This window comes from Bactrocera dorsalis, chromosome 5 (assembly GCF_023373825.1).
Source record: "Bactrocera dorsalis isolate Fly_Bdor chromosome 5, ASM2337382v1, whole genome shotgun sequence".
Classification (NCBI taxonomy): Eukaryota; Metazoa; Arthropoda; class Insecta; order Diptera; family Tephritidae; genus Bactrocera; species Bactrocera dorsalis.
Window position 1 is genome coordinate 19765592 of NC_064307.1, and position 23386 is coordinate 19788977.

A 23386-nucleotide genomic window follows, 5' to 3' on the forward strand; every position below is an offset into this window, starting at 1 on the left:
ATTAAAACGGCTTTAGTGACAAACGTTAGCAAGGAGTATACAAATTCTAAGAAAATTATATTTTTTTGCCTGAAAACAACCAGACTGCGAGGTGTCTAAGCAATCTGTCTACAGTTTATTTCCAAGTCATTAATTTTGATACAGCTTTCTTGATTATAAAGCTTTAGATGATGTTCAAAAAAGCTTAAAGATCCCGAAAATATTAAAAAAATGTTAATAATGTTAAAACTTTATTACTTTTGATGCGTGGTGGGAATGAAATAAACAAAATATCCAAAAAAAAAAAATTTCAAAATTTTTAGTATTTTTTATAAAGCTATTTCTTAATGTTTTATAAGAAAGCTAACACTTAATCGCTGCCTCATTAGCCCTACCCAAACTAAACTAACATGAAACATCAATCACTATAATAAAAACAATAAAAATAAACAAGAATTTTTATAATATTTTGTTTTTGCTTCTAAACAGTGTTTCAACTTAGTTCATGTATCTACATATACTCTCATATATACATATACATATGTGTTTATATGTGTGTATGTATACAAGTAAGTTGGAATAAAAAGCGAATCACAACGATTTGTATTGCTGTCAATCCACAAAGTGCAAATATGTATGTACTTATTAATATTTATATATAATACATGAACCTACACATATGTATGTATATACATATATACACCAAAGAGGAACTATTTCTAGGGAAAAAATGCATTTTTGCATGCAATTACATATCTTAGCAAATATACATACATATGTATATTTTATATTTGTATACATATACATATGTCTCAGTGTATGTACGTGCGAGCTTATGGAAAATAACAGCAGTCAACGTGGAGCACATGTTTCCAGCAATCATGATTACAGCGCTATAGCCAAGGCGAAAAAAGTCGTACTATATAAATATATACAAACATATTCATATATATATATATCTGTATAAATATATGTATGTATATATTTATATCAACCGGTATGCCAGTCCGTGTTCTTTAGCACTCATTCAACTTTTTAAGAGACACCGCACAGCGCTGCTTTTTTAATTAGCATTCTGCTGCTACTCCTACAATTTATTTCCCCACAGCAGCGCTTGCGACGCACACGCACACTCACTTACACATATAGAGATAAATGCAATGCAGGCTGTTATTTCTCCTCCGCTGCACATAGCTGTGGGGTATTTAGCAGCTAACTAACTCAGCTTGTGTGTATGCATTGCGCTACGAGTTCAAAGCTCACCTGTATCTGTAACAGCTACACACACACACACATACAACCACATGTAACTGCATAGTTCAACTTGTAAACCGCCCTCCGCGCCACACTTTTATCAATTTATCTACACCGCTATACGCTTGGGTGTGTGCGCAGTTTGGCTGCAAAGGGGCGCGCAAGCAGAAAATAAAAATGGCCGCGGTTTTCCAAGCCCTTACCGCCGCCAAATACCCAGCGCTCATTCTAAAAATTATAGAATATACTTATACACACATATATACTGTAAGTAACTGTTTTGTTGCTACGCTGCGCCGTGCTTTGTCCATTGCTCGTGTTGTTGTTGTGTGTGTGTTTCTAAAAACCACCCTCCGCTGGCTAGCCAAGCATGCAGAAAATTTTCCCCATTTTTTCACGTTCAACTACTTTGCGCCCTCTTTAGCTGGCATTTTTATTACTTTTCTTGCTTTTCAGCGCGCGTTTTGTTTTTATTGTTTTTGCGCGCGCTGCGCCTTGTTTGCTTGTTACTGTGCGAACGTGCGCTTAGTTAGTTAGCGCGTGGCACGTCAAATTTGCTGTCGACCGTGCGCGCGCTCTCGCTGCACGGCGCGCGCGGCGTCTCTTTTCGCAAGTGTCTATTTGCGGCAGAGCGCAATACGTGGCACAGCAGCAACAACAATAATAACAACAAAAATAGTAATGAAAACAACAGAAATAGTAATAAAAACAACAAAAATAGCAATAATAACAACAACACTTGTACTCTTAGGTATTTGCGCGCTGCAAGAGCACCCTCGTTGGGTGGTGCGCGTGGCAGCGCTTCGTGTTGCAAGTTGCTTACGTGGCTAGTGCGCTGTTGCTGTTGTTGCTGCTGGCTTCTTGTTTTGTTATTTGCGCTTGCAGGCGCTGTAGAGGGTGGCAACTGCAAACTCAAGTTGGTGTTCCATTTTTAAAAATGAACACATGGCCACAGGCACTCACACATACACGCGCACAGACACATTTGCGAATTATTTTTGACACACACACACAGACATAAGCGAAAAAAATTGTATGAAATCAGATTTTCAACCACCACAGCTGTTTGTGTGTGTGTGTGTAGCGCAAAAAATAGCATACCCACACACACAGAGGCGGCTATAAAAAACTTTGTTTCCCTTGTGCGAAGCAGTTCGCAAAAAGCAAAAAAAAAGTAGAAGAAAATATGTGGAAAAAATTTGAAAAAATGTAGAAAAAGCGCACGCTATTTAGGGGAAACGCTGCGCGGCAACAGCAAATCCGGAAAATGAGGCATAAATTATTTTTATAGGTGGAATATGCGCGCGCGTTCGCTATGGTTAAGTGGCGGCATGGTGGTGGCGCGGCATTTACCACATACATACACAACTAAATATATATATCTACATTATAATTATTTATGTGCGCGCTTGTGTGTATGCGCGCGCCTTTGGCGGCTTGTCGCTGTTTTTAATTTAATTTCTTCCTTTTTCTTTAGCGCGGACACTGAGTGTTGTTGTTTTTGCTGCCGCCACATTTTGCGTATCGAATTTTTGTGGCGCATTTGGCATGTCAGGCCAGCAGCAGCTTCATTGCCGCCTTGGCAATCGCGCACGCCTCAGTACACTTTCGACTTTGGCATATCGTTGTCGCCGGCCACGCATTCGCCGCTTTCTGCAACAACGCACAGCACAAGCGGCGCTCGGCGCTTGACGTCACTGTGGCATCACTGATTTTGGCAGCAGCGCGCACACACAAACAAAAAAAGAAACACAGCGCGCTGCCACAACGCGCGCTCATTATTTTGCCGCCGCTTGGCGCACAACATTGCGCTGCCACTTGTTTCTTGCAACACGCTGCGTCGTGCTCCATTTTTTCCTCTTGCACAATTCGATCTGCAACATTTATTTCAACTAACACCGCGGCGTTTTTTTCACAAATTTAACTGTTGTGCTTTTTTTGCGACTTTCGGGCGCTTAATCTCCGCGTGCGCATAACCAACGCCGCGTCCAATCGGCTGTGGCTCGGTTATCATTCGGTAGTTCGTGCTGCCGCCACAACAGTCGGCCGGTAAAGCACATATGTTGAGTTTATAACGCGCTTTCGGTTGCTATTACTGCTTTTTTTGTTGTTGTTATTGGTGATGGTGTTGGCGTTGGTGGTGCTTGCGCTGACGCTGTGATGGCCGTTACTGCCGCCCCCTGGCATGCTGTTAACAAGCGCGCACACACACACACGCGCGCGACGTGCAGCGGGCAGGCGCGCCTCAGCAGCAGCATCTCTGTGACGGCGGCGCTGACTAGCCGGCCGGTCGGTCGGCCGTTTGGCGTTGCTTGGCTGTCAGCCAGGCTCCGTGGCTTATCCTGCATCCTGGCCTCGTGCAGTTGTCCAACAGCAGCCGGTGTTGGCAGTAGTACATCAGCTTGTCGTCGTCGCTGACACATTGATAAATAAATCTTAATCAACTTCAAAATTACTATTCAGTCAGCGCCAGAGCATGTAACAACAGCAGCAACAAGCTTGGCGCAACATCATATTAATTCCACATAAAAGCAAAATGTCGTCGCAATGCTAACTAACTGGTGCGCCATGGCGTCGTAGCCAGATATGTTATAATCCGAGTGTCAGTTGTTTAATTTACCGCGTACGCTCGGCCGTTCAACGCTCCGCTCGCTCGTATAACAACAACACTAACTTTGCACTAACTTTTGCTTAACTGCAAATGATTTATGGCCAAGAGACAATGAAACCGAATCTCCGTATACAAAAGTGCCGCTAACACTGGTCGCAAATGCACCTATGATTGCATATGAACGTCGCATAACGGTTCTTGTTGTCATTTGTCGTTTGGTGCGTTCGAGTTTTCATTTGGTTTGGTTTTCGGCTGCTATTCCGTTTGTTGTGTGTTGCCGGCTTGTTGGTTGTCGCCTGTCAGTGTTTTCGACTGCCGGACGGACAGACGCTCACATGTGCTCGCCTATACATATGTATGTATGTAGACGCGCGTGTATGTGGCAACGTGCAACATGCTGTAATTTCCGTGTTTAGAACTGTGTCGGTGTTGCCGCTATTGTTGTTGTTATAATTATTGCCGCCGTTGTGCAAAAACTCGACTCAAGTGTGGCAAACGGATCGGTGAATGTTGCTAAATTCCTGTAAATCAAAATGTGGCACATGCGAGTGAACGCGCTTGTAGAAATAGACTTTCCGGTGGGCTGTTGCAGTTGGGCGAGCAATCGCGGAGAACCAATCGGGAATGGCGAGAAAACAGGTAAATTCAGCAGAAAATAAGATTTATAATATTTGTTAAAATTAAATACCGCTGGCAAATATTCAATGTCTGTCTACAAGATCGGCAATCTTGAAAAAATAATAAGAAAGCTGCTGTTAAAAAAAGAAATTCCACATTGACAAATTTGATAATCAAGTTGTGAGTTTATTTAACTCAATATTTACATATTTGTGAGATGTTGAGAAATTATGCATTTGAAAATCAGATTTGCATTTTCCGAATTTTTTTAAATAATTCAAATTTTTTTAAATTCATATTTTTTTTTTACAAAAAATAAAATTCAAAAATAAATATATTCTAAATTCTTCAAAAATAAAAATTTAACCGAGGAAAGGAATCTTGTATCATTTTTAAAAATATAAATATTTGAGATACAAAATTTCTAAAACTTTTTAAAAAAATTTGTACAATACTTGAAAATATGATTATTTTTTAATTAATGTACATATTTATAAAAATCAAAATTTATAACAATTGCTTTAAGATTTTTAAAAATAAAATTTTTGAAATTCGGAATTCTCAAAAATTTTAACTTTAACAATTTTTAAGAAAGTTTGTAGAATTTTTGAAGATGGTAACTTTGGAAAAGAAATGTGCAAATTTATAAACATTTATAATAATTATTTAGATTTTTCAGAGATATAAAATTTCGAAATACGAAATTTCCAAAATTTTAATTTTAAAAATTTTGTAGAGTTTTCGAAGATACAAACTTCCGAAAATAAATATACAAATTTATAAAAATTTATTTGTTTAACTTTAGGATTTTCAAAGGTACAAATGTTCGAAATTTTGAATAATTTTAATTTTAAAAATTTTTAAGAAGGTTTGTAGAATATTTCATAGTATACATTTTTTAAAATAAATATACAAATTTATACATTTTTCAATTTCAAATAATGTATATCTTTAAAAATTTTACAAATATTCGTTCTACATTTAAAGCTAAAAAAAGAATTTATTTCATTTAATTCTTATCAACTTTTAAAGATAACAACTTTTGAGATATCTAACTTAGCATATTCTGAATTGAAAGCAAAATATTTCCAAATCTTTTTTTACGAGTTGGTCAAAGCAAAAACAAACAAACAAAAAAAAATATTTCACAATTATTTCTCATTGTTTATATGAAATGATTTTAAGATATCGTTTTAAAAACTATACAAAAAAATAATTGTAAAAAAGACTTAAAAAAAATAAAAAATATTGTAAGAAACATTATAAAAAATTAAAAAAAAAAATTAAAGTTATAAAAAAGTAATAAAAAAAATATTTTAAAAATTAATTAAAAATATAACAATAATATCAAATATAAAAAAAATATATATAAAAACGTTAAAAAATATATATAGATAAAAATTACTATAAAGATTAAATTACAATAAAAATAAAAAAAATTCTACAAAATATACATTTTTGAAACTTGCTAATATATAATAAGATGAGCTAGGTTGAGTTTCGAACGGATGAAATAATAAACGAAATAAAACTACAGTTGAAGGAGGAAAAATATAAAAAGTGCCAAATGGTAAAAATAAGCATTTATTGTCTGTATAAATTGAAAAATATAAAAAGATCTTTGCTAAATAAGATTATAAAAAATGTATAAAAAATGAACACAGAATAATTGAAAAAACTAATATTATATTAGTTATGCAACTGTGGTCTCTTAATACAACAGATATTACAAGTAATACAATTATAATTTTTTAATACATAAAATACAAAGAAAGTAGGATTATGCTCAATGTAAACAAAATCTAGTTTGTGTCGGCTTAAATTAAAATAGCGTTAACATAATACAATAATTACGAAAATTTCCCCTTTGCCAGCTATTCTTTAGCGCTTTCGAAACCAAAGTTTCTGTTCTGAAAACCGAACAATAAATTAATAAATTTCAATATAACTTGTATTACTCAATATTTGACAATTTGCAGTGAGAGTGATAGCCAATGCGATATTGTCCATTAATACTTTAGTACTTTTTACTTCATAAACTGAAGTAATTGCATACAGTCAGCCTTCAGTTATTAAGATATCGTTTCGAAATATTGCAAACGTCATTTTCTCTTCAAGAAGCTGCTCATTTGTCGGAACTGCCGATATCGGACCACTATAACATATAGTTGCCATACAAACTGAACGAACGGAATCAAGTTCTTGTATGAAAACTTTTACATTTGACAAGATATATTCACATAATTTGGAAGAGATTATTTTCTAAGGCAACAACGTAATCTCCGAAAAAATTGTTCAGATCGGATTACTATAGCATATAGCTTCCATACGAACTGAACACATAGTTACTAAGGGAAATGCACCTGTGAAGGGTATTTAGCTTCGGTGCAACGGAAGTTAACGTTTTTTCTCGTTTCATTGAAAAATAATAAATCAATAAAAATATATGATAATATTATGTTAAGAGTGACATTGCTAAATATTTACCAAAAGTTGGCTTATTTCTTTGAAGCTGAAAAATACTTTTCTACGGGAAAAATCTTAAATGCTTTTATAATGAAAACATAGGAATCTTTTTAGATTTTAATAGGAACATGCTCACTTTGCGCATGTCTTTCATTCATTCTTATGAAGTGTTTAACGCTTCCTACTTGTGGTACATTGCCTCTATTCATGAATTAAATAATCACATAGCAAATTGGCGATTTCAAGGCCTTCTTGTTATGCCAGTTGCTACACAATGTGACAAAAAAGTACCTCGAAATTGTAAATAAAACGCAAAATAGTTAATTATTCATCAATATTTAAGTTGTCGCATTCAAAGTAATCCATCCCCACCAGATGCACTACACGTATGTTAACGATTTTTCCAGTCCTTGAAATACTTTTTATAAGCAGGCCTTCAGCACCCCCATCTCCTTCAGCGAATTTTGTTTTATCTCATCGATTGATTGAAAACGGGTTCTATGAAGCGTTAATTTCAGTTTGAGGCACAGAAAAAATCACACGGAGCCAAATGGTGAATATTTACGGTGCTTGATTGATGTCATGGGTGGTATTCATTGCGTTTTTATTTTAAATTCGGTCACAACCGTGGATAGAGGTGACGGTGCATTATTATCGTGTAAAATCAATGAATTGTTCTTCCACAATTCCGACCGTTTTCGACAGATGTTCTCACGCAAACGTGTCAGAAAGTCCAAATAAAACCCGTTGTTGATCGTCTGTACCTCCGGAATAAATTCATTCTACAGCATCATGGTTTTTCGAAAAAAAAACAATAAGCATCACCTTGATTTTTGAGAGGCTTTGGCACGATTTTTTTGGTTTCAGCTCGTTTTTTTCCACCATGATTGCTGACTAGTTTGTAAATTCTTCAAGAATGTGGGTTCAGAACTCGGACGATTAAGAATGCCCAAAAAGACCTGTTTGAGATACTTTTTTTTGGAAAATATTCGGCTTTATCGAGACAAGTCGAGCAAGAAAGCACTTCATACCCGAAATATCCACCAAAATAATTCAAGCGATTTCACGAGATCTCTTGACAATCTCTGTAACACTTGTCTGATAATTTTCAAGCACCATGTCCTTCACTTTTTAATATTTTCATCGGCTGAAGATGTCGAAGGTCGTCAAAAACGAGGCATGTTCTTTACGATCTCTCGACCGTCTTTAAAAGCTTTGTACCACCCGTTGGCTTGTGTTTTTGATAAAGAAAATTCGCTGAGTGGCATAGGACAAAGAAACAGAAGAAATTTAATTTGACTACAAAGCAAGACTTTAGATTGAAGAATTGTTTAGCAGCTATAAAAAATATCAATCGCTAAAATTTTGAAGATACTCATTTCTTCATGAAATAAAATATTTTTTTTAACTGCAGCCAAGTTTTACACTCGTCGCTTGAAAAGTATGTTAATTAATTTTTTTAAACACCTTTTATTTAAAAAAAACTTTTTTTTTATGGAAAAACACCCAAAGAACTGGCTTTCAGGCGGTACTCAAAATTATGCCGCCAAACAAAAATGGATACAAAAATAGAAACAAAAATGAAAATAGAAAACAAAGTGTAGAAAGCAATAAAGTAAAATCTAGAAAACGAAAAAAGGCCAACTCACTAAATTTCAATAAAATAAAGTGAAACAATACACTTATCTGCCCACTGCCATCTACGCTGACCATCAACACTTTCATCACGCATCAACATCAACAATTCAGTTTCGGCAACAACAACAATAACAACAGCCATAACATCATTGCACAATAAAGTGAGTGACAGTGCAATCGCCGAGACAGCCGAAACACTTGTTCGTATGCTTGCATGTGTATGTTGTTGTTGTTCATGTGGCTTGTTGTTGTCATGCATGCAGCACAGCATTCAACAGCGAGCAACAAGATAATTTTTTAACCTCAACACAACCATCATCAACAAAGACATTACAATCAAAGTGAGACTCGACGCGCGGTGACTCTTCTTCGATCGTTTCGTTGCTCATTTGATATTCTTTCACGCGCGTTGCAGCGCTCGTACAGAGTATTGTTGCCATATCCACGCAGCATTAGCGTCAGCTATTGAAACAAACCAAAAACCAAAAAAAACACAAAACACGAAAAAACAATAACAACAATAAGCCATATTGACCATAATAAAACAACACACGAACAAACGCATCTACAAACAACAAAAGCAACAACATACGGCTTGAGGTTTGCATATTGTGTGTGTTGTTGCTGTTATTGTTGCCGTAGAACACCACTAAAGCCGCAGCTACAAAAGCAGTAATATCTTCGCTGAAATTGCTGTTGTTGTTTGTGCGTTGTTGTCTTCTTTATGTGGAAGATAGGTACGAGTGGCTTGGCTTGTAAAAATCAGCGCCGTACCCACACACATACATATGTTTATATATGTATGTATGTGTGTAGCAATGCCCCTTTCTTTCGCCTAAATGCATTTGTTTGTTTATTTCCCCGTTCATATGGATCGCATGGAATAATATTTCGTGCATCAGGTGACCCATTTAACGTGAGTTGAGTTGGGGTTTCGTTTGTTTACGATTTTTATATTTATGCGTTTCGTACCTGTTGTTGCCAAAGTCGTGGCTTTTCTATACGTATTAGCACGGCGTGTTTGTATACATGCGTACATACATAGGGTATAATAAGTTACTCATATCTACCTTCTAGAGAAATCTTGAGGTGCTGAAGTGTTGAGAAGCTAGTGAATTTGAAGTTGTGAGTGGTCCAGCTCTTTTTGTTGATTTTATCAATACGTAAAAACTTGATTTTGAACGTTCAGTTTGTACGCTGGCTATATGCTATAGTAAGCCGATTTGAAAAGCTTCTTTGGATATTTTAGCGTTGATTAAAATAATAAGCCGTGTCAAATTTCGTGAAGATATCATTTAAAATAAAAAGTTTTACATACAAGGACTGGTTTTTATGGGCCAGTTTGTATGGCAGCTATATGCTATAGTTGTCCTATAACGGCGATTTCGACAAACGAGCAGTTCCTTGGAGAGAAAAGTACGTGGGCAAAATTTTAGATTGATATCTCGAAAAATGAGAGACTAATTCTGGATGTTACAAGCTTCGTGGCAAACTTAATATACCCTTTCCACGGTATACAGATATAAATACTCCGGAAAAGTGGCTGCAAATTACTAAAATTTTCTATTTACTCTGCTAGTATAGAGAAATCTATAATCGAATAATATAATGAATTTTTTCAATCGATTAATATAATATACTTTTTTGCTATCGATTAATCGATTATTTTCTTGAAATTTTCTATTCACAAAAGTTTGTTGTAATTACAGTAACTTATTTATATTCTTTAATACCCCAGCTTCAGCTCAGCTAAATTTTAAGATTCTCTCAATATCTGCTCTGTTGTATCCACACCATTTAAAATCGTAAGCAATGAAAAACTCAATTTCGATTTTTTCAAAATACGTTGTTTTGCATTTTAGATGACGGTACGACAGTTTGATCGTAGAGATTATCGATAATTATATATAAAACATGAAATAAAATGTCCATGTTAATGGTTAAATATTTTTAATTTTCGGTATTCTTAATAGCAAAGGAGTTTAATCATCCAAATCTTTGCTCTTGTGAGTTTAATGTGATACTTATCGACTATTTCAAGCAAAATTAAACGATTAATCGATTATTTGAAATAAAACTTACACTATCGATTAAACCAAATCAGTACTCGATATTTGAAATATTTTTAATCGAATATTTCATAGGACTGGTTTTCTTAAATCTTTCTTTTCACTGCTTTCAATGGGTTTGGTTGTCAAATATTTCATTTAATTGATTATTAGAAGTTAGAGAATGTATTTCAGCTCAAGAAATCGAAGCAAAATTAAAAATTTCTGCAATTTTTAAATGTTTTTTAATACTTTTTACGTTAAAGAGCTTTGTTAACGATAGTTCCAATAAAATTATCGATTATTTAAAGTACATATTTCATATCTAAAAAAATGTTGTAAGGATTAATGACTGTGTTGAGCAGTAAATAGTGTTGTATGACTATAATAATATCGTCCAAAACTCGCTAGATTCTTAACTTCGAGGAACGAATTCATACTGTGAAACGAAATACTTGTATGAGAAAGAAAAGTTCTTGATTTAATTTCGCTGTCTCTATAATTAATATTTTTGCTCATATATCAAATATATATCAATCAGAATTAACATAATATGAGCTCCCTTTCATTTACATTCTTGTCAAAATCAAGAGCTTATTATATACTATATACTTTCTGAAACATATTTTATATGACAATATTACTTTATTCAGGTGTAAGTTTTTTCATGATGAAATGACAAACAAAACTGAACAGAAATAACATGACAGTTTGTCACGTCTCACGCGTCACAGGTTTACAAGTAACCGATAAAGAGATTAGTTTCCTCAACCAATAAAGCTCAACTATAAATTTTAAATATTATTTTACATAGCGGATTATATACTCACTACATCAAAATACTCATTGTAATTTAATTAGTAAACGCTCACGGAAACTCACATTTCAACTACTGGGTAAACAATTACCTATATATGTATGCATACCACACATAAATATATGCTTAAGTAAATATGTATAGTAGATACCTAAAGTACATTTTTATACTACGCTGATATGGGTAGTTTTATTACCCGAAATTGCTTTATTGCTGTGGTCGGGTTTTCTGATGCTGATGGTAAATTTCTAATGGCTCTATTCGGCTATACATACATATATATTTATGTATATATATTTTTACACATTTATTTTAGAAGATCGTACAGTACTTAAGGTTTTATGAAACTTACAGTATCTAACAGAAATTGGAATTTTTCAAAGAAATATCTGATAGGTTACTCACTACTCAGTACGTTACTGAGCACATTTGAGTAGTTCTGTGTTCACTGGAGAAATTATCAGATGCCAAATGAGTTTCGTTTCCCAATTTTCTTGATACTCGGTATAAATATATAGCATATATGAAGCGACTTTTTCGATCTGTACTTTAGGTCTTGTAAAACCAAATTCTTATAATATTCAAAATTGTTTGTTTTTGCGGCGTTTGAGTCAAGCGAATGATTACTCGAATGCGTTGTTGTTTTCAGTTCGCTCAGTGAATTTCTTTTTGTGTTTACAAAATGAGTAAGCTATGTCTCCGGAAAGCTGCCATATTAGTGGTTTTTAGTCATACAAATTTACTGATTGTCTAAGCCTTGAAGGTCTTATTGTCAAGCTGAGACATTAGTTCCTGCCACTGTAAGCAACATCTTCCTTATTACTATCATTCGACAATTCTTTTTCCAAAAATTCCCACCCTTTGTTATGATTCCAGAGGTGATCCGTTAAAAAAAATAATATTTTAAGACTTAAATGAGAAGATTTATGTTGAAAGAGGTGGTTAAAATATTTTATAACATTTCCACCTCTGTATCTAGTTCTTCCGAATTATTGATTGTATTCTTGTTGTTGCTATCCCATTCTGTATTTCTGGGATTTCGATATTAAAGGGAAGTAGTTGATATCTCGAGATGGCTCATGCGTATCCAGGAATGATCCGGCAAAGATGACTCCTCGGACACCTTCCAGTCATCAACGACCAGACTACCTGATTCTGTTGATAGCGAAAGATCTTCTTCCCAACTTTGTCACTGAGAGTGGGCAAAGTGAACGAGTTCCTCATAGACATCAGAAATTAATGTGTTCAATAAAGCGAGAGTTAATTTTTAATGTCTGAAAGAAAAAACAAAGCTGTAAAAGCAGCTGATTTTTGAGCTACTGTGTTCCTCAGTTCTAAAAAATAGTTTCCAGTAGAACACATTTGAAGTTTTAAACGAACGTTCCAGAGCGCCCGCAGATCTTAGGTATCATCCCAACAAATTTTGGAGTCGATTTTGAATGGATAATGGGTTTAAGTAGCAGCTTCTTCTTGACAAAAATATCGCCCGCATGCCTTGAGCTACCACCCACTTTTGAGAGTCGCATTCACTGTTGCTAAGGCGATTTGAAATCATACTTATACATATAGATATATGTATATTATATATGTATGTATGTATATATATATTTCCTTCTATAAATATTTGCACAACATTTCCGTGTCCGCTCTCAGCACTTTAATTTATTTCTAATGCATCGCATTAAAAACTTTTCCATTTGCTAATCCATCATCGTGCGAAGTTGCCATTCAAAGCGAGAAACAAAAAATACCAAAAAAGGTTGAGATAAGAAGCAAATTACGCCATTCAAGATTTGAGTGGAAACGGACAGCAGCAATAAGATTCTCCTAACCAAGTGGGTATGGCACCGTGTCCACAGTCCGTCTGTCTGTGTGTGTGTGTGCTTTGTGTAGAGAATTTGTTTGCGCTTATCCTTGCTGGCAATCCACTTCAATTCATTTCAAGTTTTAATGTAAATTCACTGTGGCCAAAGCAGGAAAAGGGTTAATGCGCTGCAGCAATAAAGAAAAGGCGCAGCCATGGTAAAGACTTAGCGCGTCCGCTCGTCTAAGACGGGGCGCAATACAACGAAAAAGCACAGCACCTTTCGGGTGCTGCAACTAATTTCAGCATTTTGTGGGGCGGATTTTTGTATTTTTGATTAATGATTCAAAGTTTGCTTATTTTTAATTCAGCTACTCACAGCTGAAAGGATGCGCCGCGTCGTGCAACACTTCCTTTTGTTCGCCAGTGCCGCCGCTGGAGAGCATATTTATGTGCGGCGAAAGTAAGCGCAAACGACTCTTAAGAGCGTCCAAGTAATTTTCCCTTTTTTTAATTAAAATTCAAAATTATACACGTTTAGTAGTGAGCGCGAGTTGGCTGTGGGCCGCCTAAGGAGTTGTGCATTGCTTGTGTCGGGGTTCTTTTCTGGGAATTTTGTCATTTATAAATTGGAAAAGTTTCTTAAGCAGAAATTTATCATTTCATGCTGTAAAATAAGTGATTTGTATGTCTTTATGTGAGTTTGGTTGTATTTTCGGTTGCTGTTTCGTGCAGCAGCCCTTTTATGCCAGCCCGTAATAATTATCATATTTTTTTCCTGGCTTTCCTTCTTATCCTTCTTCGCTATATTTTCTTTCGATTTGTTCTGAAACAAAGTGACAGCGCAACCATAATTTCCTTCGCTCGTGTAATTCATCAGCAACCCGACGCTGAGACTGTCAGAGGCAGCCAGTAAAGGCAACAAACGACTAGCGCTCGGGATCGGAAATATCCTCGTTCCTTTCCTTTTCTTTTCTTCTTTTCTTACCCCCTTATTCAAGCTTATTTTTTATGATGTCACTGTATTGCTTTCTTTATTTCGTTTTATTTCTGATTTTTTGCTTGCTTTCAGTAGTTGTTGTTGCATTTTGCTGTATTTCTGTAGTTGTTCTTGGCGCTGTTGGCAGAGACAAACAAATTAAATGAGGATTATCATATTGGCAACATCGCTTTTCTGTCTTAGAGCATATATTGGTGCACTAGTGTGGTTCTGAAATAGGAAGGAAAACTCATCACATGTTCTAGATCCCCATCTAACTCCATAGCTGTTGTTATAATCCTGGAACTCTTAAAAAGAGTCTTGGTTCTGATTCATGACGAGTTTGTGGACCTTGACCATACCTTTCTGAGTCATCTATGGGGCTTATTATACATTTTGAATACGAAATCGCTTTTAGGTTTATTTTTTTGCAATCGACTCTGCAAAAAGAAGGAGTGAATATAACTACAAATGTCTTTCTTTTAAATTCCGAATCTACGATTTTTTCTTCATTGACTTTACAACCGTGGTCGGTCTGTGCCGAGATTACGAAACTTCGGTAGTTGCCTCTATCCTCTTCGAGATCACGCAAGTTGTACATCCCAAGTGCAGACAGGTCATTATGTACTTTTTCCTTCCATTGGAAGCATGGTCCATAAGTCTCGTATCGGAGAAATTTTTCGATGGATCGTCATTGGAACGACTTAACCAGCGCAATTATATCCATGTCGCTATAGAGTTTATATAGTTCGTGATTCTATTTTCTTTTGTACTCACGCGAACGATTCCAAAGACCTTGCGGAGAACAGTTCTCTCGAATGCTCGAAGTGATTTCTCATCTCGGCTCGTCATCGTTCATGTTTCTGCACCGTATGAAGGAAAAGTCCTTCTCTTAAGAGAATAAGAGTCTTTAATTTTTGTTCCTCGAGAAAAGTTTCTGTTATTTTTTTATCCAATATTTCAGATGGCTGAGAAAAGTAAACAAGGAACATCCCAATCCTTTTTTTGCGTCTCGAGAGTAGTTCTTCGAATTTTCATGAAATATTTTTAATATGCTTGCAGATCTCAATCAGAGTGGAGACTTTCCGACGTTGTTTGTAACGTTGAGTTTCAAGCTTCCCTTTATAGCAGCAACCTCGTCGAACTATGAAAAAAAAGCCGAGTCTCTCACTATTTCTATAAATATATGATTGTTTCTCGCTTAAAAGTTAGATGACAGACATCGAATAATTAGTCTAACACCAATTTAAAGCAACTAAGAAGCTTCGCGTAGATATCTATATTTAGATAAACGCATTCAATGGAAATCAAAATACAAAATTTCGAATCCTTCGGCCAGTGTATAACCTCTTCGTGTATCGTGACTTAAAGGATTATTGATTTTATTTCTCAAGTACCTTTGAAAAGTAACTTTTAATAATAGGTTACCTCGTGGGTTATCAAAACTAAACAAATTATACACTCTTTCCATAGGTACCACCCTAATGTGCATGCGAACACTTGTAAATCTCGACTTCTTTCCACATTTGTGCCACATGCGTGGTCTGTTGTTCTTTCCGACACTCGCTCCCCACAGCTCTTGGCCGCCGAGACTTCTACAACTATTGCGCCAAGCCCACCTTAAGCCCCACCATCTGCATTTTTTATTGTTACACATTTAGCCTCTTTTATTTCATATGCATATACACATAAATATAGATCTGTATATATATTTGCTTGCCGCAGCCAACGCGCCTCAAATCCACACGTTGCGTCTGGCTTGACCCTACGTGCTTGATCCTCGTTAAACGATCGGCACAACTGCTCCGCTCAACCGCAACCAACAACAGAGATTCGCATTTTTTACGCGCTGTGTTGTTGTTCTTGCCTGCCACACAAGCAATGCCTTGCCGCGACTCCTGCGTACTGGGCGCGCCCCAGCACCAGCGCTACCGGAGCCAGTGACGCAGCCACGCAGACACATTCAGTCGCACAGCGAAAACAACACGCTGGAAATATATTCAGATTTGTTTTCCGGTAACATTGCTGTGCGGTTACCCATTCATTCTCGTGTTAGGGTAGGCAAGGGTTCTTCTTTGTGCAAATTGCCAGTTGTGGCCTTATGGTGCCAGGCTGCTAACCATCGGCTGCATCTGCTCGCTCGCCACTCTTTGTTGTTATTGGATTTGCTGTTGTTGTCTTAGGTTCGCGTCCTTCAATTGTTTGGTTTTTGCGTACTTTTGCGTTGTTGCTGTTGTTGTGTTGATTTTTTTGTGCCTCCTTACTCATTATTGCTTATACTTGTGGTCTTTCTTCTCAAGATCTCTGACTTCTTGCGCACATTTTTTGTTGCTTTGCTGTTGTTGTGATTTGTTTTTGTTTTTGTGTCGTGTATTGTCGATTTCCTGAATGAAAGGGAAACAATGGGAACTCGAAGTGGGTTTGTAGGATCACTTTCGATTTTCAACAGCCGTGCGTCTGCGCATAGCAGTAGTTGGACGTGCATAATGAGTACGTATTTATTTACAAGAAGTGCGTTGATCTGTGATAGCCGCAGCCAGCCGCTCAAGTTCGTTAACTGCACACATGACCGCGGCCACGACGACAGGTTCACAGGAGATCACCGGTGATCGCAGTTGCGCGCTGGCAGTTGCAGGGACACAATCTCACTGAGATCTTCGACAGATAGGATTGCTTGTGTGTGTGTGTGTGTGCATATCCGTTGTGAAAATCGAACATGTGTTTCGGTATTGTAAATTACACTGTTGTATAAAAAAGGTGAGAGATGCTGTAAGAAATGTAGTGATAAATCTGTTGGCGGAAAATCACGTGCAAGCTGTTGGCGAGGGGGAAGCCGAGGCATTATTTATATGTTTATTTGTTGGGAAAAGAACAGACAGCTCGTTATGTACATGTATAATCGCTTGTATCTCTAGACGCTCTCGGTTTCAAGCTGTTTGTTTTCGCTCGACGTAATGTGCGTGTAAATAATTGAAAATCCTACAGATGAAGATAAATTGAAGGCGGATACGCTTGGGATAGGTAATGTCTGCGAAGATCGATGGACTTGTGAGTTGCTCATATCTGTACACATATTGTAAATATACATACATACCTACATTATGTGAATATTTTTCTGACTTTTTGGAAAAAGATTTCATTTATTGTTGCAATTGTACAGCAAGTGTTCCACATGTGGCGCAGAAAAATAAGAGAAATCGTTTTGCTGCATTACGCCGATATAATTAATAAGTGTTACGGTCTTTAAGGGACTATAAATTATGTTAGTATTACGGGTTTCTATGAGCGTGCAAGTATTTCCTAAATCAATGAGTAATTAGGCATAAAAAACTGTTTAAAATGTTGTGCTGAATGAAAATGGAGTAGGTACATTTCCAAGAGAATAATATGTCGTAACATCACCACATAAGTTTATAGGCGAAGAAAAAATGATATAATAGAAATCACTTATATTGAAACCAAATTTAAGTTTTGGTTATAAAATGGTTATATATTGGTTATATATGGGTTATAAAATGGTTATATATAGGTTATATATTGGTTATATATAGGTTATAAAATGGTTATATATTGGTTATATCTGACAACGGAAACTAATAATTTTGTGCTACATACATATATGTTATACGATGTAGTGAATCGTTAGCAATAAAAACTCAATTTCGATTTTTTTGATGATACGTTGTTTTGCATATGACGGTGACGATATATGTACATATATTTTTCAGAGTTTGCGAGAAGACAAGAAAGAACTTTAATTTCGGCTGAAATGAAGTCACAGTCCCTTTACAGATGACTTTTTACAGCACAAAAGGGTGCAAAATATCCTTAACTTGATTTTGATCGTTCAGTTTATATGGCAGCTATATGCTATAGTACCAAACAATATGCTCGGTGATTATAGTCTTGCCTTGGAGAATATTAATAACAAGTAAATATAAGTCGAATTTCGTAAAGATATCTTTTGAAATAAATAAAGTTTTCCAGGCAAATACTTGATTTTGATAGTGGATATCGGTGGTTGCGACGTATAAGACATCGGTTTAATAACGGTTTTTTTAAGTTTAAACCTACAACATCCATTCACTAGCGTTTCGTTTACTAATAGATTATCAAGATCCACGCCAGGCCTAGGAATCTTAACCTTTGCCAGCAGAGAGTTAGTGATTACAAATGAGACCAAATATCTTTGTCACACTGGATTTCAATCTTCGGTGGATGTGGCATGTAGATCAAACCTTTGTTAAAGCCCCCATAGTATGGTGTGCCGGCAAATTTTGGGCCTCTAACTTGCCTACGTCTGCTCTTCGCCAGCAATGCATACGTGGCTGACGGCAGCACTAAGTAGAAGTCACGCTGTCATGGAACTCAGACCACTTCACCTAGTAATCATTCAAATAGCTTACTATACATTACTTTAAGTGATAAGAGAAGGGTGTGGCAGTGGAAAGTTAGTCTCGTCCCAACAAATGAAGGCCTTAAGTGGTGAAACGACACTAGCTCTTCTCCCGAGGGACATCACTATCAAAAGGGTAAACTTCACAAAGAAGTTAGTAAGGCTGAATCTTTCTTGATCTACTACTAAGAGATATCACTATTAAAAGGTACTCTGGCGGCTCGCAAACGTCGGAAGACATAAGTTGTAGGACCGCGTATCAAACTTTCCACACCTAAGGGTCGTTTTGCGAGCATTCCTAGCAAAAATACTTGCTATAAGTCGGTGTGTAGAGACAAATCTCCAAAGCAACTATCGCAATGAAAGTATTGCCATACCCAGCTAGATGGTAAAGTGGCACTTAAAGCGTTCGCAGCTCACGAGATTCCATAGCTTGGCGCTGGAGTGTATAAAACAGCTAAACAGCTTATCAGTTTGCAAAAAAGTGTAACCCATCTGGAAACCAGGTTACATGTAGAGGTAACCAGGAATTAATTAGCTGACGAGCTTGCCTGTTCTGCAACTGCTTCCAGGCTGGTAGGACCGGAACTCAACATTGCGGTTGGTCCCCATGTCATAAAGAATCAAGGCCCTCATCGCCTCAATAGCGGCCTGAAGGATACTGAAATTTATCTGCCAATGTTGTTCGTTGTGACAGAGAAAAGCGAAAAATAGATCTTATATCGCGGCACAAGCCCCAATTTACTTCTTTCCTTTATCAACAGCAAGACAACAACCAGAAATTTGAATTATATATTTCAAAGTACACATACATACGTTTAGGTTAAGATTCCAGCAGCTTCTTGAGAACCTATTGACCTTTAGAACTCTCTAGTTGATATTAATCAAGTTATGTTTTAAAAGCTTCATTTTAGTTAGAAATTACTTGTTCTCACAGGGATATGTTTGCGATAAGTTCGTCAATGGATTGTTACGCTTCTTCAACCGATTGATTTCTATACCTTAGGAAGGTTTTCTCAAAATTTTTAGCACTAACTTAGGCAAAAGCTTACAAGTTATGCCGGAGAGAGCTAGATTAGTTGTATACCTAAGTAAAATGTCATCAAATTTGACCCGAAGTCGTTAGCTCTTTGTCCAGTTTTAGCATTGACACCCTACATTACCAAATCACTAATCAATGTGTTGAATAAATCCATAAGTGATACTGAGATGCTCTGCTATCGCTCTGATGGTATTATGGACAGTTTCAGGCACTACTTCTTCTTCTTTTTCGATGTTCATCTACTGAGGTGGTTGAACGACTCGCATCGGCTTGCGATAACTTCACGACCTTCACTGAATGCTTTGAGCTACTCAATACTGTGATAAAGTGGCTCTTCCCGAAACACTTTGGTACCACGAAATTGCAAGCAAACTCGTTATTAAATTTTTTTCCAAGTAGAGGTCAAAGGAGTAATCCTTTACATTTGATTTCTAGATTTTTTTTCCTGAATTTGTTTCTGCATTTGAAGAGCATTCTCAATTAACCTCAATTTGTATTCCCCAACGAAGAAAAATAGAGAATATTTTCACATTGACAACTTTGTAACAATACTTGATTTCTAAAGTACCCCTCATAACACACACACACACACATACGTCCACTCAATAATTGCAAGCAAGTATTTTTCAACAAAACTGTCATACAAATATTTTTATTGGTCTAATTGATTCTCGAGAAAATATTCCACAAAACCGAGAAATGAAGCAATGAACTCGATATTTTGTTCATGTCCGTTCGACAACTTCTACCTTCGGCGCAGCGCGTTGGACATTGTGTTACTGCTTGCTGCTGCCTTGCAACGGTTGCACATTGTTGCAACATACCGGCAACGGCTTCCGATCGCACGGCGCGGCCAGTAGCTGGCTTTTGTCATTGCTGCCGGTGTTGCGGCGGCGCACACAGGTTTACTTCTGTGTACACGTGTGTCTGGGCGACCGGGGTTCGCCAGCAGCTGTTAGACAGTTGAAAACAAGGACAGATTTTTTCACTTAAACTGCACCGTTGTTGTTGTACAGCTTGTTGCGCTGTTGCATACAGCGTAATGTTGCTCCATTCCATTTCATGTATCACAGTTGCGCCACAAACCCTTCGAACCGCGCGTTTTCCTTCGGTAAATGTGTGTGTACGTATGTATGTTAAAAGCGATTTGTTGTAATTTCGCAACGATTTCGATTTTTCCCACAGGGCACATAGCTTTTGTTTCGGTCACTTGATTGTTGTGCGGAGTTGAACGACTGGCGTCTGATAGGTCGTTGCAAGGACTGACTGACTGAAATTTCGTAATCACTGACAGTTTCGTTTGAGTTTGGGCTGACTTTTGGTATTTGAGACTTGTCTTCTGAAATGGTGGTTGTCAAAATGATAGACCTACATATGTATATAAGTATCTAAGTGAGTACTCATATCTGTGTCGGCGGACGATTTTAGTTACTAGAGAATCCAAGCTTTCTTAGGAGCTTGATACTTATTTCTGCAAAATTTTTCGCCAAGACCATTTTTGAGGTAGTTACTTGTCTGCAAACAGAGGATTAAAGGAAGATATCAGCAACCGTATAAAGAAGGCTTCGCTTTCGGCTTTCGTAATGCGATCAGAACCTCTTCGATCATAAGGCGGCGTAGAAGAGTAAAACTATTCAACTCAAATATTAAGTCCACACTTTTATAAGACTGCGAAGCAAGAAGCCGCTTAGCTTCTGACATCCAAAAATTGCATGTTTTCACAAATCGATGCCTTGTCAATATTAGCGGCATTTTCTGCTCGGTTACTGTATCCACTGCAGCCTTATGGTCCCGCACAAATGTGACATTACTGCGGTCTGAAATTCTAAAAAAAAACAATTTTTCGGGAATTTTATGAAACGACATCCTGACACCTGAAATGATACCGTCTGGAGCGCCCAAGGAAGCCAATTGAAGGGCCGACTCGCTCTAACCTTATGATTTTTGACATCGAAATATCTAAGATCCAAAAAATTTGGAGTCAAATCAAGAGGTTAGCGTGAGCTCGTGTATTAAAGGTTGTATAGCACTGGCATTCTCAAATACTATTTACCATCATAAAACAGTATTTTTTAACAAACATGCGGCAGTCAGGAAGGATATGTTGAGATGTTTACACCTCCTCTTCTTTTATACAGCTTCTGCTGCTTGCGTCTGTTAATTTACAGTCATTTCTCAACCTTAAAGCATGAACACCGATAGGCCATAACCCCTGTTCCACCACATCCAGGGAGCTCGATCTCTTACAATCGGTCTTGGTCCAAAAGCATCTTGCGACAGCACATGAACAGATGGTAGCTCAGCGGTGGAAGAGCTTTCATGAAGCACATCTAAGCAGTAGTAGAGCACTCAAGAAAATTAATAACCAATCCCTTCTCAGGGTTAAAGGGTCAACTTTTCAGTTCAGTTCAGTGCTCGCTGCCCATCCGTAAAGAAGTTCACTGCTGAAATTGATAGAGAGTCCCTTACAATATACTCTTCCCCCCAAGAGTTGACACATTCGTGAAGAAGGTTACTACCCCTTTCCTCCAAAGGGTCGAGTGGCACCTTTTTAAGGTATGTGCATTGATGTGACTGACATTGATGTGTGTAAACTGACATTGAGCGGGACCAAAAGCTCCGTCAGGATCGGGAAGGACCTCTCCGAGCCGTTCGATACCAAACGAGGTTTCAGACAAGGCGACTCCCTATCGTGCGATTTCTTCAATCTGCTGCTGGAGAAAATAGTTCGAGCTGCAGAACTTAATCGAGCAGGTACAATCTTTTATAAGAGTGTACAGCTGCTGGCGTATGCCGATGATATTGATATCATCGGTCTCAACACCCGCGCCGTTAGTTCTGCTTTCTCCAGACTGAACAAGGAAGCAACGCAAATGGGTCTGGCAGTGAACGAGGGCAAGACGAAATATCTCCTGTCATCAAACAAACAGTCGTCGCACTCGCGACTTGGCACTCACGTCACTGTTGACAGTCATAACTTTGAAGTTGTAGATAATTTCGTCTATCTTGGAACCAGCGTAAACACCACCAACAATGTCAGCTTTGAAATCCAACGCAGGATAACTCTTGCCAACAGGTGCTACTTCGGACTGAGTAGGCAATCTGTCTCTCGACAGACAAAAACCAAACTCTATAAGTCGCTCATAATTCCCGTCCTGCTATATGGTGCAGAGGCTTGGACGATGTCAACAACAGATGAGTCGACGTTGCGAGTTTTCGAGAGAAAAGTTCTGCGGAAGATTTATGGTCCTTTGCGCGTTGGCCACGGCGAATATCGCATTCGATGGAACGATGAGCTGTACGAGATATACGGCGACATTGACATAGTTCAGCGAATTAAAAGACAGCGGCTACGCTGGCTAGGTCATGTTGTCCGAATGGACGAAAACACTCCAGCTCTGAAAGTATTCGACGCTGTACCCGCCGGGGGGAAGCAGAGGAAGAGGAAGACCTCCACTCCGTTGGAAGGACCAAGTGGAGAAGGACCTGGCTTCGCTTGGAATATCCAATTGGCGCCACGTAGCGAAGAGAAGAAACGACTGGCGCGCTGTTGTTGACTCGGCTATAATCGCGTAAGCGGTGTCTACGCCAGTAAAGAAGAAGAAGCATTGATGTGATGCTAGAAAATGGTTAGCCAAATAAGCAAGCTCCGTTGGAGAATTTGTTGGATTTTAGGGAGGGGTTTTGAGAACCGAATAATATTACTTAGTCGAGGCAATTTAAAGATTTTCTCA

At 37.4% G+C, this 23386-nt stretch overlaps 1 long non-coding RNA gene across 1 annotated transcript in view; it reads left to right on the top strand.

Moving 5' to 3' along the window:
• The first annotated feature begins 328 nt into the window (after positions 1–328).
• Positions 329–23386, top strand: part of LOC125778597 (uncharacterized) — an 81554-nt gene continuing 58496 nt past the window's right edge. The window contains exon 1 of the long non-coding RNA XR_007422796.1: positions 329–4483. This is a non-coding gene — a long non-coding RNA (uncharacterized LOC125778597). The remainder of the gene's footprint in view (positions 4484–23386) is intronic.